At 41.6% G+C, this 26,995-nt stretch overlaps 1 protein-coding gene across 1 annotated transcript in view; it reads left to right on the plus strand.

Moving 5' to 3' along the window:
- Positions 1 to 26,995, plus strand: part of TRHDE (thyrotropin releasing hormone degrading enzyme) — a 1,336,029-nt gene that overhangs the window by 964,246 nt on the left and 344,788 nt on the right. The gene's annotated exons all lie outside the window — the stretch shown is intronic.

Genomic DNA, 26,995 nt, shown 5'->3' on the forward strand with positions numbered 1-26,995 from the left:
AAATCATCCCCGCCAGTCAAAGAGCCACTGTTCCCTAGCTGTCAAAAGACATTGGGAGCACTCAGATGTGATAGGAGGTATAAACTTTACCTCTGGTCACTGGTGTCAGCTGATGGGACTACTGATCCCACCATCTGACACCTGCAGCCACAAATTACAGTGAGAGCAGGAGTGGCATATGGGAGTATTCATTAGCCATTCCTGCACTGTAAATAAAGAATATAAAAAACAGTGTGGGTTACCCTTGTTTTTGCTAATCTGCCAGACAAAACTCAAAGCTGGGGGCTGCAACTTTCAGCTGTCAGCTTCAGCAAGTTATCAAGAATAGAGGGGTCCCCACACTGTTTTTTTAATTACTTAAATAAATATTTTTTAAAGATGGTGTGGGGTCCCCCCATTTTTCACAACCAGCCTTGCTAAAGCAGACAGCTGGGGCTGGAATTATCAGGCTGGTAAGGAGCCATGGATATTGGCCTCCCAGCCTAATAATAGCAGCCCACAGCTGCCCAGAAAAGGCACATCTATTAGATGTGCCAATTCTGGCACTTTGCCTAGCTCTTCTCACTTGTCCTGTAGTGGTGGCAAGTGGGGTTCATATTTGTGGGGTTTGTATTGTCAGGTGACATCAAGCCCATGGCTTAGTAATGGAGAGGCATCTATAAGACACCTATCCATTACTAATCCTATAGGATACTAATCCTATAGCTGTATGGTAAACAAGGACACAGCAAGAATAAATTCCTGAATAAAGTATAAAATCATGGGAACAGCAAATGGTCTAGCCACTTTCCTCATATTCAACCAGGCATGAACACCATTTGAACAACTCAAGCATATCACATGAGGGGCACAGCTTTTGTCTTGATCACCAATTGGACACTTAGAGTATATCTGGTGCATCTTTTTAAAATCATGAGTGATTGAACGTACTTGGCCTTTCGTGTAAAAGAACCACACACATAGCAGAATCTATTTGGATGATTGATACACTGTCGGGGCATTTTTCTCCTTTAAATCAGATCAAATAGTAGAGTAAGTTCAATTCAATGGTGGTGACAAATTAAAAAAAATGCCATGTGTGGACCGACTATATGTAGATATTTCCCCAGAGATGACAGCTGCCTGATGGTGGAAGTTGCCTGAGCAATGCCTTTACTCTGTTAGTATAAACAATATACAGTCACTGCACACGCTGATTGTACTTAATGTGAAGTAAATTTATTGCTTGACAGTGAGGAAGCGACATCAAACGACGTTTCGGCCACATCGGCCTTTATCACAAAGTCGCTGTAATAAAATACATACATAAAAATATATATCAAAAAATGTACACTTTATACAAAATATATACACATAGTATCCAGAAAGCATGGAATATAAGCACTAGAATTATTTGAGAGGATGTGGAGACATCAAACACGTGAGAATGAAAGATAACGCGGTAGATAAGAAACTGTGTGGAACAACATGGAGGAGCGTGGTCATACCCTTTTCAATTGAATGTAGGGTCTGTTTTCACCAAATCGATAGTGTCACTGCTAGGCATAAATGAGTTGATAGCATATTCTGTAAGTAGGGATAGATGAACATATCGTTAGGGTAACATAAATAAAGAAAAAAAGGAAAAAAAATAAAAAAATAAAAATAAAAATAAGAAAATGAAAAATGAAAAATAAAAAATAAAAAATAAAAATTGAAAATAGATCAAGTATTGAACTTGGTGTCTGGAGGACGGATGGATAAAACAGATTTAAACAGCGTAAGTGGCGTAGCTAGTTATATACAAAAAAGACCGTGAGGGACTATAGAGATATGCCTAGGTATCTAGCTGTCCAGACAAAAGCTATATTCTATTTAGGGAAAACAAAGAAATATACCAGAGTTGCCGATAAATCCTGTTCCTTGAGGAGGTGGTGGACTGGTGAATATGCCACAGCTAAATGAAGGAAAAGGGGTACATTAGGGATGTGGCAGGATTGGTGGTCCTGGGTTGGGACCATATACAAGTTGGTGATACAGCGGTGGTCCTGGGTAGGGACCATATTCAAGTTGGTGGTACAGCGGTGGTCCCAATGGGACGGTACTTACAATTATTGGTGGCTCAGTGAAGTACGAAGTCTGCACAGTGGTGCCAGAGCAGTGAGTGGACGCTGAATCGCAGGCTGTACTTAATATCCTGTCTGGTCCGGTCATGTGACCGGAAGTGACGTCAGACGCCGGCGCGTGCGCATTGGAGCACGGCCGTAGTGTCTCACAGTGATCCCCACCAAAAAGATGGCGCTGGCTGTCAACACATGCGCAGTAGAGCGCAGTCAGAAAAAATCTAATGAAGCCACGCAGAGACTGCTGTGGCTCTGAATGGGACACACGCATGTGGGGGGGAGGTGCAGTGTGCTGTAAACATCTTTTTGGTGGGGATCACTGTGAGACACTACAGCCGTGCTCCAATGTGCACGCGCCGGCGTCTGACGTCACTTCCGGTCACATGACCGGACCAGACAGGATATTAAGTACAGCCTGCGATTCAGCGTCCACTCACTGCTCTGGCACCACTGTGCAGACTTCGTACTTCACTGAGCCACCAATAATTGTAAGTACCGTCCCATTGGGACCACCGCTGTACCACCAACTTGAATATGGTCCCTACCCAGGACCACCGCTGTATCACCAACTTGTATATGGTCCCAACCCAGGACCACCAATCCTGCCACATCCCTAATGTACCCCTTTTCCTTCATTTAGCTGTGGCATATTCACCAGTCCACCACCTCCTCAAGGAACAGGATTTATCGGCAACTCTGGTATATTTCTTTGTTTTCCCTAAATAGAATATAGCTTTTGTCTGGACAGCTAGATACCTAGGCATATCTCTATAGTCCCTCACGGTCTTTTTTGTATATAACTAGCTACGCCACTTACGCTGGTTAAATCTGTTTTATCCATCCGTCCTCCAGACACCAAGTTCAATACTTGATCTATTTTCAATTTTTATTTTTTATTTTTTATTTTTCATTTTCTTATTTTTATTTTTATTTTTTTATTTTTTTTCCTTTTTTTCTTTATTTATGTTACCCTAACGATATGTTCATCTATCCCTACTTACAGAATATGCTATCAACTCATTTATGCCTAGCAGTGACACTATCGATTTGGTGAAAACAGACCCTACATTCAATTGAAAAGGGTATGACCACGCTCCTCCATGTTGTTCCACACAGTTTCTTATCTACCGCGTTATCCTTCATTCTCACGTGTTTGATGTCTCCACATCCTCTCAAATAATTCTAGTGCTTATATTCCATGCTTTCTGGATACTATGTGTATATATTTTGTATAAAGTGTACATTTTTTGATATATATTTTTATGTATGTATTTTATTACAGCGACTTTGTGATAAAGGCCGATGTGGCCGAAACGTCGTTTGATGTCACTTCCTCACTGTCAAGCAATAAATTTACTTCACATTAAGTACAATCAGCGTGTGCAGTGACTGTATATTGTTTATGCAATCCTGGGACTATCCGTTCCTTTTCACTGGCACCGCGAACTCAAACTCTCTGGCCGAGTGCTAACCATCTACATTATCTTTACTCTGTTAGTGTCTTGCTACTGAGCTGCCATGTCCTGTCCTATATTTTACCTTCTCTGGAGACTGGATTCCTAGTCCTGTATCTGTGCCTGTCTGCTCTGCCCTGCAGGTGGCGGAATATCCTGGTCTCTGTGTCCTTATTCGTACCTTGTCTAGCACTGTTACCTTGTCTGAACTGTGTCCTGCCTCTGTCTCTCGGTCTCCTTGTCTGTGGCTCCTTTCCCTGCTGTGTCAATCCTTGTGTCCTCTGCCTCTGCCTGTGCTCCGCACCCTTGCGGCTTTGCCTGTGCTCTGCACTCTTGCAGCTCTGCTTGTGCTCCGCACTCTTGCGGCTCTGCCTATGTTCCACACTCTTGCGGTTCTGCTTTGTTCTGGTTTGTTCTGCTTCTGCTGCAGAAACTCTTACTGATAACTGCAGCTCCACTCGACAGCCTTGCGGTTCTTCTCCAGTGTGAACAGGTCCAAACATGTTCCTTCATACCCATCTATAGTTCCATCCTTCCCATTCCAGTATCTGCACCTCCTGTGTGAACAGGTCTCTGCCTATTCAATACATCACTCCTTTCTGCCCCTGTCTCTCTGTCTTCCCAGTCAGCTGTGCCTGCCTGCTAGTGTCTCAGCTGTGCCCGCCTGCCAGTGTCTCAGCCATGCCTGCTTGCCAGTGTCTCAGCCGTGCCGACCTGCCAGTGTCTCAGCCATGCCCACCTGCCAGTGTCTCAGCTGTGCCTGCCTGCCAGTGTCTCAGCCGTGCCTGCCTGTGTCTCAGCAGTGCCTGCTTGCCTGAGTCTCAGCCGTGCCCACCTGCCTGTGTCTCAGCCGTGCCCACCTGCCAGAGTACCAGCCGTGCCTTCTATGCTCACCTGCCTGTCTGCCAGTCATGCCTGTCCTTGCATTCTGTTCCCAAGTGGGATCAGCAGCCACGGCCAGACATCACCCTGGAGAGGCACCAGGCAGCTACCTGCCGCACAAGCCTGATCTCACCATCAGAGGCTCCAGTGAAGACAAAGATAGCTGCATTAGTTGTGCCCCTTCCTGGGTAGTCTGGTTTGTGGCACAGTGGGCCCACAACCCCCTCACTTGTGCCAACCTGCCAAGGCACCAGCATGACTAGTAATTTAATTAACATGAGGTGAATAACAGTACATCAAAAAAGCAATAGGCTTTGGGGTTAGAATTGCAAGTATACAGGGCTTACTCTCTGGAATAATTAATTGTAGTTCATTACATTTTAAACTAAATTCCTAAAATTATTCCAATTAGTGTAAATACAATGCTCCGTAGCTTATCTTTAGAAAATGAATAGGAATTTCTAAAAAGTACTGTACATGTACAAAATAAAATATCATAAAATTGAAATTAAAATGATACAATGTGTTGCACATTGATAGTTTTATATCTCAATAAATGTCAAGCATTTTAAGGCAGAAGAATGTTTCATATTTACCATAATTTAAAAGGCATAGTTGAAAATTTGAATGCTATGAATAAGCTCACACAATGCATTAGGGTCCATTGGTATATTTTTATTTATTATACATTTGCTACCAAACCTGTTCCAAAATCCTTTCATGAACCTGGTCAATCACAGTAATATAATCTGAATGGAGACAGTCATAATGGTGTTATCATAACTAATTGTCTTAAACATTTCAAAGCTAGTATATAGATTATCTGACCCTTAAATGCATAAAATATGTATTAGTAAAGGTCTTTTGAAATCAGCTGTGCACCATCATGTAACTGCTCCAAACAATGTCTAGTTTCAAAAGAATAATTTTATCCAAAGATAAATGAAAAGTATCCAATCCATATCAGTGGACAGAAATTATCAGTTTGTCTAATATATCAGTTTAAAGAATAAAGTCGGATGTAAAACATTGCAAGATTATTTAATACATGTTTAATTGTGAATAGGGATGAGCGAGTACTATAGTATTTGGACTCGCTGTACTCGTTACGAGTACCTCCTAATACTTGTGTACTCGTAACGAGCACCGAGTCCAATGTAAGTCTATGGGAAATGCGATTAATGTGTGGGGACTGTGATGGACTGGACGGGGACTGTGCGAAGACTGTGCCAGGCTATGCGGGATTGTGCTGGCCTGTGCGGGGACTGTGCCAGGCTATGCGGGACTGTGCAGGCCTGTGCGGGGACTGTGCTGGGCTGTGTGGGACTGTGCTGGCCTGTGCGGGACTGTGCTGGCCAATGCGGGGACTGTGCTGGGCTGTGCGGGACTGTGCTGGCCTGTGCAAAGACTGTGCCGTGCTGTGTGGGGACTGTGCAAGGCTTTGCAGGTACTGTGCGGGACTGTGCTGGGCTGTGTGGGACTGTGGTGGGCTGTGCGGGGACTGTGCGGACTGTTGCGAATAGTGCGAGGCGAGTAGTGAAATACTCGTGAGGATTCGAGTACCGCATTACTCGCCGAGTACCGAATCCTCTCGAGTATGCTCGCTCATCCCTTACTATGAACTAATGAAATGTAATCAAACTAAAATCTTTTAAAATTATTTAATATTTTTGATGGCTGTTTTTACATTTTCATTGCTCAAAAAGATGTAACAAGTATGGACAAAAAGCTGGTAAACAGATTTTACATTAATTTCTATGAAAAGTTTTTTGTAATACTTCTTCATTTTATACATTTTCCACTTTCTTAGAAAAGGCCAAAAGTATATTTGTGCAAGTCTTTCAGTTGATCCCTTAAAGTAAGTTGATGTTTTATTATAACAGACAACATTTGGTTAACAATCCAGCAAACAAAAGAATAATGCAATTACATTTAAACATGTAGCAGATCGACAGACAGACAGATAAACAGAAAGATTGTTGTTGTTGTTTTTGCTTTTTGTTTTTTTATTTTTTTCATAGATTGATAGGTCTTTGTACAGATAGATCTTGAAATGATAAAATAATAGATGTAGTTTTGACTCAGACTTTTATTTTAGTTGTTCTACTTAGCAAATACTGTATCACAGTAGAATATATGTCTTAGGCTGGTTTCACATTTGTGTTTTTTTGCGCTCGAAAAAAACGCATACCTGCGCATGCGTTTTTTCCCCTATATTTAAAATGGGTGCGCATACCTGCGCGCTGGTAAGCGCACGTATGCGATTTTCATGCGCTGCGTTTTTTTTGGGGTGTGCGTTTGTATTTTCCAGACGCAGCATGTTGCATTTTTTGGCCCTGCAAAAAAGCGCATGCACACGTATGCACACGTTTTGCGCTAAAATTGGCCATTATAGCCTATGGATCCGCATATGTGCGCACTGGTATGCTCATGTATGCGTTTTTTTGCACATGCGTTTTTTTTTTACCATTAGTTTAGACAATGGAATTTAGGGGTTTGGGTAAAGTTAGGGTTAGTTAAGGGGTTTAGGGTTAGGGTTAGGGTCAGGGTTAGGGTTAGGGTTAGGGTTAGGGTCAGGGTTAGGGTCAGGGTTAGGGTTAAGTATGGTTTGGTTAAGGGTTAGGGTCAGGGTTAGGGTCAGGGTTAGGGTTAAGTATGGTTTGGTTAAGGGTTAGGGTTAGGGTTAGGGTCAGGGTTAGGGTTAGGGTCAGGGTTAGGGTTAGGGTTAGGGTTAGGGTCAGGGTTAGGGTCAGGGTTAGGGTTAAGTATGGTTTGGTTAAGGGTTAGGGTCAGGGTTAGGGTCAGGGTTAGGGTTAAGTATGGTTTGGTTAAGGGTTAGGGTCAGGGTTAGGGTTAGTTAGGGTTTGGGTTAGGGTTAAGTATGGTTTGATTAAGGGTTAGGGTCAGGGTTAGGGTTAGGGTTAGGGTTAGGGTCAGGGTTAGGGTTAGGGTCAGGGTTAAGGTCAGGGTTAGGGTTAGTTAGGGTTTAGGGTTTGGGTTAGGGTTAAGTATGGTTTGGTTAAGGGTTAGGGTCAGGGTTAGGGTTAGGGTTAGGGTCAGGGTTAGGGTTAAGGGTTAGGGTCAGGGTTAGGGTTAGTAAAGTCATGGTTTGGGTTAGTGTGAGGGGCCACCTAATGTTGGAAAAAACGCAAACGCGGTAAAAACGCACTAAAAACGCATACAAACGCTTAAAAACGCTGCGTTTTTTTCATGCATGCTCATAAAAATGCTTGAAAAAAACGCAGCAGTTGTATGCTTTTGTATGCGTTTTTTCAATGCGTTTTTTTGCGGGAAAAACGCGCTGCAAAAAAAGCAAGTGTGAAACTAGCCTTAGCATAGACTTTTTGCGTAAATATAAAAATTATAAAATAATACAATTAAGCATAGAATAAAAATAAAATACAGTAGATACATACAACATATGATAATAGATACTGGAGATTAGATAGAATATTATTATTTATTATTAACCCGTTTGCACTGCAGCCCTTTTTTTAACTTTTTGTATGATCTTGTGAGGGCTTGTTTTTTGAGGGACTAGTTGTACTTTAGAACGACAACATTGGTCTTACCATATCTTGTACTCAAACACGGTAAACAAAATTCCAAGTGTGGAGAAATTGCAAAAAAGTGCAATTCTGCAACTGATTTTTAGATTTTTTTTAACCAAGTTCACCAAATGCTTAAACTAACCTGCCACTATGATTCTCCAGGTTATTATGAGTTCATAGACACCAAACATGTTTAGGTTCTTTTTTATTTAAGTGGTGAAAAGAAATCCAGTTTGTTAAAAAAAATTGCGTCATTTTCCAAGACCCTTAGCGTCTCCATTTTTCATGACCTTGGGTTGGGTGAGGGCTTATTTGGTGTTTTAACTTTTTCTTCTCGTTACGCCATTTAGCGATCAGGTTAATTCTTTTTTTATATTGATAGATTGCGTGATTCTGAATGTGCGATACCAAATATGTGTATGTTTGATTTTTTTATTGTTTTATTTTGAATGGGTTGAAAGGGGATGATTTGAACTTCATTTTTTTATATTTTTAAAACCTTTTTTTTACTTTTGGCATGCTTCAATAGTCTCCATGGGAGACTAGAAGCTGCCATAACCTGATCGCCTCTGCTACATACAGGCAATGATTAGATCAGAGTTTGACAGTAGCATTTAACAGGTTACCAGCCCCACATGGATCGCAATTCCATTTGTGGCTATTCCGAGCATATGTCAGCTGTTCAAAAGAGTTGACATTCGCTGGAAAAGATGTGAGCTAAGTGCCGGAGCCCACATCAAAGGGAGAGACATGACATGAGCAGTACTAGTACAGCACATGTCGTAAAGGGGTTAAAGCACCATTTATTCCATGGTGCTTTACATGTGAAAAGGGATATGCATAACAAAAAACAAGTACAATAATCTTAAACAATACAAGCCACCAACTGTTCAGGAAGAGAGAGCATCCATGAGGGCTCTTAGTCTACAAGGGATGGGTGAGTACACAGTAGGTGAGGGTAGAGCTGGTCATGCAGAGGTATGGTGAAAAGAGGGCTACTGCAGGTTGTACGCTTCTCAGAAGAGTTAAGTCTTCAGGTTCCTTGTAAAGGTTTCTACAGTAGATTAGTGTCTTACATGTTAGAATAGAGTTTCTAGAGTGGGGGGATGCTCGGGAGAAATCTTGTATGCAATTGTAGGAAGATGAGATTAGAGAGGAGTAGAGAAGTAGATTTTGTGAGGATTGTTGATTGCATGCAGGTAAGTACCAAAAGACTAGGTCACAGATGTATGAGGAAGACAGATTGTGGATGGCCTTGTATGCCATGGTTAGGGTTTTGAACTGGAGTCTCTGGGCAATGGTGAGCCAGTGAAAGGACAGAGAGAGAATAAGCCAGGAAATGGGGGGACAGGTGTATTAGTTGGGTAGCAGAGATTAGGGTCGATTGGAGGAGTGTGAGAGTGTTAGAAGGGACATCACAGAGAAGGAGGTTGTAGTAGTTGAGGTGGGAGATGGGCTTGGATATGTGTTTTCAAGGAGAATTTAGAGTCCAGGGTTACCCTGTGACAGCAAGCTTTGACTGGGGAGAGTCAGCTGCCACTTGCTTTAATGGATATGTCTGTTGGGGGGTGAGTGAGATAGAGAAAAATATATGAATTCTGCTTTTCCCTTGTTACGTTTTGGAAATCTATCAGAGGAGAGGGATAAAATAGCGGATATTATGGGATTTTAGTAAGTAAGCAGGTGATATCTGGACCAGAGAGGTAGATCTCTGTGTCATCAGCATAGAGATAATACTGAAAGCCGTGGGACTCTGTCCCAAACCAAAGGTGTAGATGGAGAAGAACAGCAGTCCTAGCACTGAACACTGGGGGATATCGACAGTTAAGGGGTGACATGAGGAGTTGGTGTGTGAGTAGGAAATGCTGAATGTCCGATCTGTTAGGTATAGAGAGATCAAAGATGGGGCTGAGTCTGTGATGCCATGAGATGAGAAAACCGGTAGTAAAAGGGAATGGTCCACTGTGTCAAAAGAAGAGGACAAGTCCAGGAGGAGGAGGGCAGAGTACTGTTGCTTGGATTAGGCTGTTTGTATGTCATTTTCAGTGGAATTATGTGGTTGGAAGCCAGATTGTAAGCGGTCAAAGAGGAAGCAAAAAGAGAGGTGGGAGGACAGTTCAAGATGGACGTTTTGTTGTAGAAGATTTGAGGCATAGAAGATAAGTGATATGAGGTGATAGCTAGACACAGAGGATTGGTCAAGGGCATGTTTGAAGCATGAGTTGATATTGATAAATTGAAGGGATGGGTTAGGATTGGGGTGAAGACTGTGGTGAGGTTTGGGATGAGTTGGGATAGGATCAGGTCAATTGCACAGGTGGTGATATGTGATCTTGAGACTATACATGAAAGTTGATCTTCTGTGGAGATGGAAAAGCTGGTTTTGAAGGAGGTGGGCTGAGTAGTTATAAGGAGGGGCTGTTGGGGCTGAAGGCCAAAGTAGGCTGTGGTCTAACTGGGGGAGAGATGAGTTAGATAAATTAAATAGGGAACAGAGGGGTTGACACTGAGGTCCAGTGTGTGGCCGTCTTTGTAAGTGGCTGCTGTGGTGGGGATGGGAGATTGATGGAGTCCCCCATTAGAAAGTGCAGCTGGAGAGGCTGTGTCAGAGAGGTTGACACAGGTTTTGGTTTTGCTGAAGAAGGAAGGTTTGTTTGTAATGAAAAGATCATGGATGTATGAAAGATTGTTCCAGGTAGAGCGAGCATTCCATATAGGTCCTGTTAGTGTGACTGGGAAGTGGGGGTTTGTCGAATGGAAGTGTTGTTAGAAAGATTGCAGAAATTTTGTGATAAATCATGGATGGTAGGTAGAAGGGTCTAATGGGATTTAGTGAGGAGGGCCAGGATTTGGAGAGATATCTGCTGCAGTGAGGAGGAGCATAGAAAAGTTAGTGGGTGCAGGAGAAGGCATGAGGTGGCTGTCTGTGTTTTGAGACAAAGGGTTGTATAATGTGGAACAGACCTGAGGAGGAGGTGAGATGGATGGGGAGGATGGAGGTAGAGATAACCAGTTCATCACTAAGTGTAGGAATTAGGGGGGGGTTATTATGAAGTAGAGGGCTATAGGGATGAGAGTGGAGACAAACTGAAACATTCCATACTGTGACTATATAATCAGTTACCTTCAGTTCCCTTCTGGTTCAATTCTGGTCTAATTCATAGTAATACACTTAGATACTCCACTTAGGGGATGCACCGCAGACTAAAGTCTATGCAGACCTCAAACTCTCAATACATTTGCAAACAAATGCAATCAGGTGTGAACAAGGGGAGGAGGCCTGGACTCATCTTCTTGATCATTTAATCAATCTGAGGAAGAATTAGGATACTGCAGTCAGATTAAACAAGTGGATAGTAAAGAAAAGTGGGGAGGAGTTAACAACATACAATGGGTGAGTAACAGGGGCAAAGAAATATCAGAGTTTGAAATAGCTGGATTGCAGTGTCACAAATACTAGGGGTGAGCAGCAGATGTGAAGTCATATCAGGGTTTGGAAAAGCTCGAGAGATAGATACTAGGGATGAGTGAACGTGCTTGGTGATTCTCTCATATCAATCTAGTATCTGGGTGCTCAATGCTCAATGAGCATTAGCTGCTAATTGATTTCAAACTTAAATCCCCACCCCGCTTGTTTGGCGCCTGTTACACAGGCAATAATCTTGCAGGCATTACCTGCGCGTCATTGTAATGCCGTAGCCATCTTGGCATTACTGTGATTGGCTGGTCGTGTGACATCAAGGGTTATAAAAGGACAGGTGCCTCCAGGCTCCACACACTGATGCCCTTGCACTGCTCTGCAACAGTTGTTGTTGGAAGGTGAGAGTGCTTGTCCAGGCATGTGTGTGCATAGTTTAATGAATCAGAGCCCTGTAGTGTTGATACTGGTGCTGAAGCTGGACTACCAACAGTTGGTGCAAGGGCTAATTTTTTGCTTTGCTGTTTGCATTGGCTATAATCTACATTTAGCCTAGGGAGGAAAATAGAGTTACAGGAGTATGGATAGTGGATGAATACAGTCTCTAGGCAGAGAATAGGGCTTTGCAATCCATTGTTAAATACAGTTGTGCTCAAAAGTTTTCATACCGAGCAGAATTTTTGCTTTCTTGGCCTTATTTCAGAGAATATGAATAACACCAAAACTTTTTCTACACTCATGATTAGTAGTTGAGTGAAGCCATTTATTGTCAAATTACTGTGTTTTCTCTTTTTAAATCATAATGACAACCCAAAACATCCAAATGACCCTGATCAAAAGTTTACATAACCCATTTCTTAATACCGTATATTGCCCCCTCTAACATCAATAACAGCTTGATGTATTTTATGATAGTTGTGGATGAGGTTCTTCATTTTCTCAGATGGTAAAGCTGCCCACTCTTCTTGACAAAAAGCCTCCAGTTCCTGTAAATTCCTGAGCTGTCTAGCATGAACTGAATGCTTGAGATCTCAGAGTGGCTCAATGATATTGAGGTCAGGAAACTGAGATGGTCACTCCAGAACCTTCACTTTGTTTTGGATTGTTGTCAAGTTGGAATGTTCAAGTATGTCCCATGTGCAGCAGTATTTGCTGATAACGTGCTGCATTAATCTTTCCTTCAACTTTAACCATGTTTCTTGTGCCTTTGTAGCTCACATATCCCCAAAACATCAGCGATTCACCTCCACACATTACAGTAGGAATGATGTTCCTTTCATCATAGGCCTTGTTTACCTCTCTCCAAATGTAACTTTTATGGATGTGGCCAAAAAGTTCAATTTTGGTCTCATTACTCCAAATTACCTTGTTCCAGAAGTTTTGAGGCTTGTGTCTGTGCTGTTTTGCGTATTGTAGGTGAGATACTTTGTGGCATTTGCCCAGTTAAAGGGAATCTGTCACCCTTTTTTTCCCCTATTAGCTGCCGGCATAGACATCGGGGGCTTATCTACAGCATTCTGCTAGTTTTCAGAGAGTCCAGTATTTTAGCTGATGCTATTTGTGGGTTTTCTTTGCATCTCAAACAATTTTCCTGGCAGTTGTGGATGAAATCTTTGTTAGTCTATCTGACCGTGGTTTTGTTTTTACAGAGCCCCTGATTTTCCATTTGTTAGGCTATTTTCACACTTGCGTTTTTTTGCGCTGCGCTGCATGCGCAGTGCAAGCGCGCTTAAAAAACGTATCATGCGTACAAATGCATGCCAATGCGCATCCATTTTAAGTATAGGGAAAAATGCATGTGCAAAAACGCAGCGCAAAAAAACGCAAGTGCGTTTTTTTCTATACTTAACATGGGTGCGCATAGTCAAGTGTTTGTACGCGTTTGTATGCACATGCGTTTTTTTGGAGCATGTGCCCGGGCACACAAAATGCATCCTGTTGCATTTTTTGCGCGCCCGACCTGTCTCAAAAAAATGCATGCGCACACAATGCGCACGAAATTCATCCAAATACACATTATAGTCTATGGGTGCGCTGACGTGCATATGGTCGCAAACACTTCACAATTATAGGATATACTAGCGCATGGCCGTGCAGCCGTGCAGCCATGCAATCCCTTTATAGCTGCTGTCTTTGGGACCTTGCAAATGGACCAATCTGAACTGCTTGAGGACCTGGGCATGTGACCTATAACCTCCAATGAGTGGTCGTCTCACAGTCATGCTCAGAAGGACAAAAGCAGGACTTAGTCACTTAGTCCCAGGAGCGTCTGCTCGCTGCTGACTAATACTGGTTGCTATAGCTAGACCTGAGGAGGCAGCAGCAACCAGGCACACAGCATTAGCCTGAGCAAGACACTGGGACTGACATCTCCACTGAGTAGGATCCTCTGCGGCCGAGGAAGAATGGGAGACCGTAGAAGACATGGCTTGAGATTCCCCCTGTGCAGCGGCAGAATCTCGATGCCTTACACATACAGTATGTTTTGGGTTTTCATTATTATTTAAAATGAAAAAGCACAGTAGTTTGACAATAAATGGCTTCACTCAACCAATAACCATGAGTGGAGAAAAAGATTTGGTGTTATCATTCATATTCTCTGAAAAAAGGCCAAGAAAGAAAAAATTCTGCAGAGGTATGTAAACTCTTGAGTATAACTATATACTTTTGAACTTGGTTTGTGCGTAATTTCATTGGTTTGAAATACAAAAACAAAAAATGTCCTGCTATTGGTGTACTCGGTCCCAAGCCACCACTATTTCTCCCATTTTGGTGTCCCCTTCTTATACCAGCATATGTCCAGGAACAACACTCGTGCCCTTACTATCACGGTTCCTGGGATTCTCCACTTGACATTGACACGTGGGCAAGCTGTTGTGGTCAGAGATGTTATCTTTCCCTGGCAGCACACTGGGTGAACATTGTGGAGGCTGGGGCCAAGTCTCATCCTAGCACAGCACACTAGCTACGGACTCTGAGGATTGATGACCCTACTTCTATCAGGGTTTACTCAACCTCCTACCACAGTTTCTGAACCACATCCTGCTCCTCCTCATCCTCCATCTCTGATGTACTTACTCAGAGCACGTTGTCAGCTGGAACCTGGAAGCTCTGCAGCACTGCCTCAGTGAAGTGGCAATAGGCTTTGCTGAAGCTAATTTGTCTAGGAGACAAACCACACACAGCAGCAGAGCTTTTGAAAGTAATAACAGACAAGACAGTTCTGTGGTTCTCACCAATGAACCTACAACCAGGCATCGTGGTGTATGATAATGGGCGTCATCAGGTGTTGGCTGTGAAGCTTTCCAAGCTCTCACATGTAGGATGCTGATCACATGCTCAACTGAGTAGTTCAGCGGTTTCTAAAAACCTACCCAGAATTTCAAGAGCTTCTGGTCAAGGTGCGCTGCACCAGCGCCTATTTCCTCAAGTCAACTACAGCTGCTGCAGCTCAGGCAAGTGCCAGCTCACCGATTGGTGTTCAATGTGACCATGCTCTGGAACTCCACACTGCACATTCTGGCAAGGCTTTTTGAGCAGCAGAGGCCAGTTGTGGAATACCAGTTTCAACTCACCCATCGGTATTCTTTACAACGTCCATACATAAAAACTGAAGAGCAGGCATGGATGTTTGCATTTAAGGTCTCCACAAAAATGGTGAGCCATGATGATGCCATCATCACCGCAATGATCACGCTTTTTTGCCTACTTAAACAGTCGCTTCACAAATTATATTGAAATCTCCAAATTTTTGATAAAAAAATCAATTTTGGTTCATTTAAATTTTATATTTTTTAAATCCTTTTTTAAAATTTATCTTATATACAAGTCAGTATAAAGGAAAAAATGTTTGACTTTTTTTACATTAAACTCCAATTCTCTTTGATTTTGAATATTTTATTGTGAATCCTCAAAGTGTTGTAAAAATGTAAAAATGTTACACCATTGTTCTTAACAGAGTAACAGATGCTTCTAAAGATCTTCCTCATACTGTTTTCCTTACATTCAACACATTTTCCATCCATTGCAACATTTTTATTACCCCCAGCCCTCTGTGTAGTGTCTGTCGAAAAGATGTTCAGATTTCCCACTGTAAACATTACTCAAAACGAGCATCCAAGTGTTAGGAATAGCTTAGTCTGAGTAACGAGCATCTAATCATTTTAGTGCTTGCTCAACTCTAATAGATAAACTTTTCCAACATATACAAAATATTCTCTTCCAGCATGTGAGTAATCTGGTAGATAACCTTTTTATATTTGTGGCAGTAAGAATGCATTTGTCTCAAAATGTAATACACTACCAGAGTATAAGGAATTAATTATATATGTTTTTAGACTTTGTACCTGGAATAACAGCTTCTGTATTCTGTGAGAACAGTGGGTTATATTTATTAACAGCAGTGAGTGTCTTCCCATGGAACTCCAAAACAGAGTTTTCACAAATGTATTCTTCACATTTAACAGTAGGAGCTGTTCCAGATTTTTTTTTGTCTAAGTTCAGATGTTATCAGTCAGCATGATGTATACTGCTGTGCACTGGGTAGTTTGATTGATTCTCCACAGTACAGGCTTACTATAGTGCCCAACATGTGTTTCAGCATGACAGCTTCTTCCAGGGGCACTGCAAGTCATTCTTCATTGCATGCCTTATTTATAGTCTGGCTGAATCCAGAAATAATCTTATATGTCTTTTGTAAAAATTGTCAAATTAATCAAGAAAGCATTAACAATGTATTCTGGAAATGGAATATTTTGCACAGTACTCGTGGGACTTTTTTTCTATGGTGAAAGTGTACCTGATACAATATAACTGTTAGGGTTGACGGATTGCACTAAATAAAATAATAGAATAAAGTGCAATCACAACCCGGTGTCCACCGTGCAGAGATGTTACCTGCTGCTGGTGTGAACAATGACGGAACAAAACAGCTGTGTTAAGGTCACACAGTTTGAATGGAATGCTGAGTATCAAGCTCTGTTACTTCACAGAGTGGTACTGCACAAAGTTTGCTAATTACTATACCCTGTTAACAATACAGGGAAGTTAGCATGTGAGTTGAGCTAGCTCTGCAACTAGACTGTGCTAACCACACACATGAATGAAGCAGATGCTAAACCAATAGAAAGCACTCATATGACGCTAGGTACAATACCCTGTTGCCTACACTGACAAGTATAACATAAGGGTTGAGCTTGCCCTGTAACTGAACTGTGCTAAGCTCACACAAGAACAAAACAGATGCTTAGCCAAGTGGCTAGTTAACCCAGCCTGGACACTACTGAACCTGTGCCTAACCGGCACCTTAAGCATGTAGCAGACTAGAGACTCAGGCGTTGAGCAAAGGGTACAAAACCACATAAGTGTTCAACCATCCTGCCAACATGTGCAGTCTCAGAACATAAACCGACATGCAAATGTGCAGACAGAGTGGTAGAGTATCCACACACACAAAAAATCATTAATAATAATCTTTATTTTTTTATAATAATCTTTATTTTTACATAGCGCTAACATATTCCGCAGCGCTTTACACACATCATCATCACTGTCCCCGACGGGGCTCACAATCTAAATTCCCTATTAGTATGTCTTTAGAATGTGGGAGGAAACCGGAGTGCCCGGAGGAAACCCACGCAAACACGGGGAGAACATACAAACTCCTTGTAGATGTTGTCCTTGGTGGGATTCGAACCCAGGACCCCAGCGCTGCAAGGCTGCAGCGCTAACCACTGAGCCACCGTGCCTCCCACCCATTAATGACACTAGCTCGCCCACGTGCGCCGCTGAGAGCCTTTTTTACACTAGGTTCCACCCCAAACACTCATGCTCAGTCGGCCGAGACATCACCCGCAGTCCAGTCCGTAACTGCCACATCAGCAGAGCAACTAACATCTGACTACCAATGAGAAGACGCCACATCACGGACATGCACAGTAAGGTGATCTCTGGACTTAGACTCCAGAGCGCAAGGCTGCACCTGCATATCACTGATTACCATAGACTTGGCTGGGGAGCCAGCAGAAGCCAAACGTATGCCACAAGCCAGTGTAAGGCGCTGGGATCAATGTCTATGCTGAGCAGCAATTGCAGTGGCCGGACCTGAATGGGAGACCTCAGTGCTGGATGATGATTGGGGTCAATCTCGCAGAGTGTGAGAATCCTGATTCCTAACAGTAGCAATATTTTTGGGAGGAGTGAAATTAAAATTTCTTCAAGTTTTTTTTGGGAAGGTATATCAAAACCTACAAATTTGTATGAGTGTATGATGTATGGTTATTAGGACACAGCTTTAATCAGAGACTGCACTTAAACTAAATACATGTTCTTGTCTGAAATTGATCATTAGCTCAAGCTGATACCCAGCCCCCCTAACATGGCTTATACTGGTGCTATTATTGAAGACAAACAGAAAACACACGCATTCAAAATGTGGGTTTATGGAAATTGCTTCAAATCCAATTATTGATTCTTATGCTTTCTTACGCCCTATTTTTAAAAAAACACCATCACGTATGGATTTTGCACAACACACGTGTGAAATTACGTACAAGCGAGATGAACAAGAAAAATCTTTATTGTAGCCAAAAAATGTGCAGTATTGAACATTCATTCCGCAACGTTACTTGTCATTAATTCTTGCACTTTTTGCTTTTCTCTTCAAAGCTTCTCTTGATACTTTTTCTCTTGTTGAAAACCTGCATATCTTCTCTGTGAAGTAGTACTCCATCATGTTCACATTTCATCTACTTTGGTATTGTAGTTCCATCTTCTTTGTATTCTGGTGAAATCTTTCCTCTTGCTCTTTGATAACAGCACCAAGGTTTTCAGGAATGTAAGCCAAATGGAAGTGTAAAAAATGTAACTTCAAATTCTTTAGACAACCCAAGGCTCTGAAACGTTTCAGCTCCTTCTTAACTATAGACTTAAATTTTGGATCTTTGCTATTGCCTAAAAATGTATTCATGACTTCTTTCAAAGAATCCCAAGCACTTTTCTGAACAGCTTTCAATTTTGTTTGGAATATGTCATCTTTCATAAGTTTCCAAATATCCAGACCAACAAAAATGGGTCTGGATATTCGGAATGTCTCTTCTTCTTTCAGTAGAGCTTTGACAAACTGCTTCATCAGTCTAAGCATAATGTGGAGTGATGGCAGGAGTACTTTAGTGGGATCAACTAAACCTTCCACGACTATGTTCTTGAGTCCTGGTTGCAAATATGTTCTTGTTGGCCAACTTTTTTGGCTCCAGTGTATTCTCATTGCTGCACAAGGAGCAAGGAGAAACCTTTCAGATCAACAGATATTTACAATCCTTGATCCTCATAGTCAAGTTTCTGGAAAATAATTTCTAAATTGTTAAAGCTTTCCATCAAGTGTACAGAATGCCCTACAGGTATTGAAGCATACTTGAGGCCACTGTGCAGTAACACAGCTTTAAGACTTTTTTTGATAAATCAATAAACAGTTTCCACTTGCTTACATTATACTCAATGTAAAATTTTTCTATCAGCCCAGGTACATCACTGCAATACAGTAGAGCACTGTCTTGAGAAAAGTATGACAGGAATTCATTTTCTCTGCTTCTGTTCCATGATAAACCATTTCAAACCATTCCAATCACACTAAAATGATCTACTAAAGGTCACGCAAAGGGGTCAAGTTATGGTGCAGAAAAGCAAATGTAGTCAGTATTTGTGAAAAAACTATATGATGGAATTCTTTTGATATTTTTACTGAGTTCAGTGATTGAAGGTATATAAAAATGACCTCTTACTTTTCAAACAATTTTACCCTTGCAGACCTGTGTAATTATTAGGTACCTCTGACTCCTAAACTTGATTAAATAAGTCGGCTAGGTTCACATAGCGTTAGTGCAGTCCGTTCAACGCATGCGTTAAATGGACTGCACTAACGCAACTGCCTTTTTGATCGCGTTCATGCGATCGCGCTAGTGCAGATGCTCCATCTGCGCTAGTGGTGATGGACCCTCAGACGCTGTAGACCTCGTCTGAGGGTCCATCACAGAATGACAGCACATCGCTAATGCACGCCGGTTATGACATGCATTAGCGATGCGCTACATTATGGGAGTTTATGGGTGAGTTAACACATCCATTACATAGCCTTAATGCCGCTATGTAATGGATGCATTAAACGCTGCTCCCAAACACAATATGTACCTGGCCTTAGACTCAGGGAAGAGTCAGGCTGCTCTATAACTCGGATGAGGACCAGAACACAATGTTCGGACTGGCCAGCGGTGCTCCTGACCTAAGTGTGAAAGCTCTATAGAAATACATGATGTCGGTCATGTTCGGGTTGGCAGAGTCACCGGCCAGTATAAGCATTGCATTGCGATCAGCATCAGAGTTATATAGCTGTTTCTTCTGAAAGAGAAGTAGAAGGTCCACTTTAAAAAGAATAAGTTCAAAAAGCACTGATCTTTACTAAAGGGTTATTCTTATCATACATAATAAAGACATTGAGCTAAGGTACACTATCACTTTTTTAATATGGGGGTCTGGTTTACTGCTCCTCCAAAATGTCTGGATACAGGGAGCTGCAGTTCTGCTTGATTACTGTACCCTCTTCAAAATTTTACCTGCAGAATGGCAGTCACAGCTGTTAGCTGTGCAAGGGAACTCCAGCAGAACCCTTGAATCAAGCAGCACTACAGTTCTCGACACAGTGGGAAGCCAGGTGTGATCTTGGCCTATTGTGATGAAATATAGATAGTTGGAGCCCACCTGTTGATGCATAATCATTTTGTGGGATGGGAATAATCCTGTAAAATAAAATGTCATAAAAGTCTGTAAAATTACAGTATAAAAGCATTACGTGACTGACATGCTGATTACAGAGTCTTTTCTTCCTGTGTGCAGACTTCATAAAAATATTTGAAGTATATATTAATTTATTCTCATCTGGCATACAGTAGGGAAAGCCAGATTTACAGTACATTTAGACACATCTTTTAGTAAAATATTTTTTATCCTGCTTAGGAGGTAGCTCCATCTTGCAATGACATTTTTTTGTTAAAAATGTGTTGCTGTATCTATCATTTACTCAGACTAAATTGATCCGGAGATTTATTTACGTATTAAATAGTTTGATTCATTTTAGCAACTGACGGAAACAATTACATTGAAGGCATATGAGATGTTTCGCAGTTAACTAATTAAGGATGTGTTTTCATATTATTTGGGAACTGAGTCAAGCTAAATCAGACAACGGGAATTAGTTATGTTTCTCATGCTTGATTTTATTATTGTGTATTTACTCTACAGCTTATTTGATGGTTTAATAGTATTTGCGCAAACATATTAGCAGCCAGAAAGTGTATTATTAGTCTGCCTTTATGAAATGTGGTTTCTTTATTGGAGAAAATAAATACGCCACTAAACATGAAAAAAGTCTATGCTTCTTTTTCCCATCATCCTCTTTTGTGAGATAAAATGGCTTAGTGAGGATATATGTTCACGCATTCAAAATTTGTTTATGGCCTATCTAATGTGTGCTTACAATTTTCACCTTAAATCTGTGGCTGAAACTCATTTATACCGCAGATGTGCTGATACGCAGGCAGTTCCACATTAGAATAAGCTAATCCATAGCTTTTTGTGTGGAATACAATTGAGGAGTTAAGATGCTCTTTATTCTTGAACATGATTTTTTTATTTTACAAACAAAAAACTGCACGTATTTTTACTCCTATAATACCCAATTTGATCAAGTTAAAGAAGTTTTCACTAAATTTTTCATGGTGAACTTGGCACATGATGTAATGGTGGTTGCACCATGGAATAAAATGCTTTCATTTTTTAAAGCACCTCTTTATTTCAGAGATATTAGCCATCAAAATATCTGATTCCTATGTAGTCAATTCTTTTTTAAAGTCCAAGTGAGTGCTAGATAGTTTTCTTTGGCAGTTGGTACTTTTTTGTGTATAATGCTAACCAATTATAAGCATGCAAAATCAATCAAAGTAAAGAAAAACATACCCCCACGATAGATGGGAGCAAGTTTCTCATCATGAGATCATGAGGATGTAAATCAAATAAATATATCAGGAATAAATAAATAGAGAATTTAATAATTAAGAAAATCCCTGTGAAGGACAGGGAAGGCATTAAGGGTCCCGTTACACATAACGACGCTCCAGCGATCCCGACTATGATACAACCCGGTATGGATGTCTGGTACGTCGCTACATGGTCGCTAGTAAGCTGTCAAACAGGCAGATCTACTCAACGACGCAGCAACGATATGGCGATCCATGTAACGACCTTGTTGGGACCTTGTCACACAGCAGCTATTGTGACGACTCAGACCTCGATAGGTGTGCTTCAGCTTTGCCTTTTCCACTCCCCTCTGCTCCGATTGGTGGCCACTACTGTGCTATCACTACTCGGTTTGCTTCAGCATCCCTGTCTGAGTCGCTAGTGCGCTATTTATTTGTGGATCCACAGTCACTGACACAGGGTCGCTAGTGCGTTATTATTTGTGGATTTCACTATGCGGTTTGCTTCAGCATCCCTGCCTGAGTCACTAGTGTGCAATTATTAGAGGATCTTACTACACCTTCTGGTTGCTCCATCTGCAAGGTAGGCATTGTTTGGGGTCTCAAATTAGGATTTTTGTAGCGTTTCCGTTTATAGGTCAGCTATCAATTATATGCAATCATAACTCTAGTCTACATAGGACAAAGGATGGAAGCAATGCTACGTTGCCTTCTTTTATGATGAGGTCGCCCACTCAGAGAATGATAGCACAGTAGTGGCCACCAATCGGAGCTGAGGGGGCATTGAAAAGACAAAGCAAAATCACGCCTGCATCCCTGAGATCTGAGTAGCCAACAAGGTCGCTCATCGTTGTTATGGCGTCAAACACAGCAATGCATGCTGGCCAGCGGGACACCAACGATCAAAAAATGGCCGTGGACATTCGAGCATGATCAGCGATATTGCAGCGGGGGGTCAGTCACCACTATGTGTCACACGTAGTGAGATCGCTGGCGAGGTCGCTGTTGCGTCACAAAACCTGTGACGTTTCAGCAATCTCGCTAACGATCTCGCTATGTGTGAAGTACCCTTAAGTATATCACCAAGATTTGGCTTCCTACCATCTCTATATGCACAATTTTGAACCAGCCCTTTTGTACACAGATTAGGAAGAAGTATTATATACATGGCTCAGCAGAATGCATCACACATGATGGGCTTACATAATTGTCTACACCAAATATGATTGGCTAAAATACATTGCTCAGTGGACTGCATTACACATGATTAGCTTAGATATACAGCTCAGCAAACTTTGTGATACACAGCTCAGCAAATTGCATCACACGTTAATGGCTTAACTACATGGCTGAACCATACAAGATGGGCTCTGCTCAGTGAGTTAAAAGCCTCATTTAGATGTCTGTAATGCAGTGATGTCTAAATGAGTCTTTACTCTGACTAAACAAAGCTTAGTCAGTGTTTTGTGCACTGTAACGTGACGATTTCTATGCTGGGCTCTGAACACTGCAGTGACAACAACTGTGAGGACATGTCAGCAGTCTGAAATTGTACCACTAATATCAGGTACTGATTATTTCTCACCACTCAGAGCAGCCACCTGTGACACCTTCCTCAAGCATTAAGAAAAGATCAATAGCCTGGTATAAGTAGTACAAAGTCAGGCTGTCTGGGATATGCTCACTGCTTGCCATTCTGATTCTCTGCTTATTGCTGCTGCTCGACATTTCCTGTCACCACTCACCACTGAACACTGTGAGTGGTAAAATGTTGACTATGTAGCTGAGAGCAATGGTGCCTGGATCCCTCCACAGCTTTCAACTGGACAGCCCAGGTTGCATGTCAAGTTCACAGCAAAGGCAGCTACAATAGAGATGAGGTCAGACACCAACCACAGCCTTCTATGGCCTGGGGCTGCCATATTTGTGGTGTGTAAGGGTGGTGCTCAGACAATTATACACCAGCAAATAAAAATGGCAGCCCCCAGTGGTTTCTGTGGATGCTGAAAAATGCATTTTATATTGTTTTTGAAATAAATTATGATATAATTAATAACTATTAATGCAAAAATCAAAATCATACCATATTTCTTTTAAATGCTAAGAATAGTAATAACAAAAAAACAATAATAATAATAATAACAATAATAATGCTTATTAACATGTAGCATATAAACATACTAAAAATGTATTTCTAGTTTAGCAAGTGCAACCTTTTCCAGTGGAGTAACTGCAGACTTTTTCACTTGCCACTTATCTATTGTTCTTGTTGAATCCATTCTATTCAGGCAATGGGTAGTAAAAAAGGAATGAAGAGTCTAGGGGTGCTGTTTCTTTCACCCTTGACATTAGGTGCAGAATTACATTGTTGTTATAAAATGTTTTATTTGTAACATAAAATGGCAATGTGTTCTATGGCTTTAACTGTCCCTTTGTTTGGCATAACATGCTCATGAGCTGGGTACTGTAAATTGCATAAACATATTGAGATTTTACACTGAATTTAAAGCATTGCCGCTAGAGAAGAGCAAATCAATCTGTGGAGGTTCAACTTTGAGTAAAATTTCTTCAAATTGACAGGTACGCACAAATTAGAACAACCTGCGATTTGATTCGTAGGGATTGTAGAAAAAGTAAAATGTTTGGCACCATTTCAAGCACGTAGATTGTTTTCTTCATGCACGGAGACTATCGGTCTGAGTGTAAGAAAGCTCATATAAACTATCTAATTGACTTGCATTGGTCCATTTACTATCAATATGCTTTCCATTTTACATATACCCAGACATAAATTAGACTTGTCTAAACAAGACTTTAACTGTTCTTTTAAAATAATTAAAGGTAAACTTTAGTTATAATTTCAATGATAAGGATAATATATTTGGGGGTTCATTTATGATATGCATGCTCTTTAATTATCATTAGTGTCGTAAAGTAGTTTAATTACTTTTACTGAACATTAAATATTTATTTTCAGAATCTGTTTAGATTTTCAAATGATAATAACTATTAAAAGAATATAATTCATACTCTAAGACTGAGGGTAAAAATATTTTTTTTCTGAGCCACTAAGATGTTGCATATTTAATATTGACACCAACAACAAACAGGTAACACATCTTTTTCACCATGGGAAAACTGAAATTGTACCAAGTAACCCACTGTCAATAATGTTCATGTTAAAGTGCTAAATAATCTGGTAACCAACACAGGCAGAGACAAGGAAAATTGCTAGGAAATCTAAAGACTTAATAATTAATTATCATTATATTAATGTTGATTATAACGTTACATTTAGGCGCATATTGAGACTCTAGAATTCGGTTATCCCACTATTGGGAGCACAGCATTTATTCCGATGTTAATGTCTATGGGGTTAGGAGCTCTAAAGCTATTGAGTCAGCAGAATAGTCATGATTTTTAAGCTCAATGTCAGAAGAAATTTCACAAGCTGACCTTTTCAACAGTGAAATCCCATGATGGTGCCATGCTTGAATTTGGTGTTCTCCTTAAAATGAACCATTCTTTCACAAATGTTTGTAAAGTCAAACTCTATGGCTAGATGCTTAATATTCACATGTGGCAATGAGACTGAAAAACCGGAATTCAATTATTAAAATGTCAGTCCCAATATTTTGTCCATAGAGTATATGTTGTTGATAAAATCCCATGCACATATGTAGGTACACATGTAGCGTATATTTTCCACATCTAAATCTCCATTAAATCTCCTAACATTTCTTAGCCCATGAAAGTGAATGGGCTATTTAGTTTACCAAATTTTTCAGATTATAAGACGCTCTTTTTTTCCTCCAAATCTGGGGGAAAATGGGGCGTCTTATATTGGTTATATTGGTCACTAATGACTTCTTAACCGCTAAGCGCAAGCGACACTACTCTGTCCTCCTCCTCCTGGACCTGTCGGCTGCCTTTGACACAGTGGACCATTCCCTATTATTACAGACCCTCTCATCCCTTGGCATCACAGACTTGGCCTGGATCTCATCATACCTAACAGACCGGACATTCAGCGTCTCCCACTCACACACCACCTCCTCACCTCGCCCCCTATCTGTCGAGTCCTACAAGGTTCAGTCCTAGGACCCCTGCTCTTCTCCATTTACACCTTTGGCCTGGGACAGCTCATAGAATCTCATGGCTTTCAGTATCATCTTTATGCTGATGACACACAGATCTACATCTCTGGACCAGATATCACCTTCCTACTAACCAGAATCCCTCAATGTCTCTCCACTATTTCATCCTTCTTCTCTGCTAGATTTCTGAAACTTAACATGGACAAAACAGAATTCATCATCTTTCATGTGACCCCCTCAACGAACCTATCCATTACAGTAAATGACTGCCCACTCTCTCCAGTCCCACAAGCTCGCTGCCTCGGGGTAATCCTTGATGCTGATCTCTCCTTCAAACCACATATCCAAGCCCTTTCCACTTCCTGCCGACTTCAACTCAAAAATATTTCACGAATCTGTTCATTCCTCAACCAAAAATCTGCAAAACCCCTAGTCCATGCCCTCATCATCTCTCGCCTTGACTACTGCAACCTCCTGCTCAGCGGCCTCCCCTCGAACACTCTCGCACCCCTCCAATCTATTCTAAACTCTGCTGCCTGACTAATCCACCTGTCCCCCCGCTATTCCCCAGCTTCTCCCCTCTGTCAATCCCTTCACTGGCTCCCCATTGCCCAGAGACTCCAGTACAAAACCCTAACCATGACATACAACCTGTCTCCTCCATACATCTGTGACCTCGTCTCCCGGTACTTTCCTGCACGCAACCTCCGATCCTCACAAGATCTCCTTCTCTACTCCCCTCTTATCTCCTCTTCCCACAATCGCATACAAGATTTCTCTCGCGCATCACCCGTACTCTGGATCTCTCTACCACAACATATCAGACTCTCACCTACCATCGAAACCTTCAAAAAGAGCCTGAAGACCCACCTCTTCCGACAAGCCTATAACCTGCAGTAACCACCGATCGATCAAACCGCTGCATGACCAGCTCTACTCTCGCCTACTGTATTCTCACCCATCCCTTGTAGATTGTGAGCCTTCGCGGGCAGGGTCCTCTCTCCTCCTGTACCAGTTATGACTTGTATTGTTTAACATTATTGTACTTGTTTTTATTATGTATACCCCTCCTTACATGTAAAGCGCCATGGAATAAATGGCGCTATAACAATAAATAATAATAATTATATACCTTACCGGTACCATTGATGCAGGCCAAAGGCTGAGATGAGGGGTATCCAGCAGTGCTGCTGGTGCCCGGCGGTGCTACAGGGGTTTCAGGCGCTGCACGGGTGTCTGACGATGCTGCCCGATCCTACTGCGGGTGTCTCTGGTGCTGCAGGGGGCTCTGCCGACATTTTGTGAAAGGCCAGAGGCCCCCTCAATTTTACTGTTTCCTGTGTAGTGGACACCGGGTAAATGGTCTAAGATCTCATCTCCCGAGATCTTGGTGCCAAAATCTCCATCTGCGCAAGCGCCGCCCCCAGCAGCAGTATCGTACAGCACCGCCGGACACACCTGCAGCG

This window comes from Dendrobates tinctorius, unplaced genomic scaffold (assembly GCF_039654945.1).
Source record: "Dendrobates tinctorius isolate UK_male_01 unplaced genomic scaffold, ASM3965494v1 ptg000290l, whole genome shotgun sequence".
Lineage (NCBI taxonomy): Eukaryota > Metazoa > Chordata > Amphibia > Anura > Dendrobatidae > Dendrobates > Dendrobates tinctorius.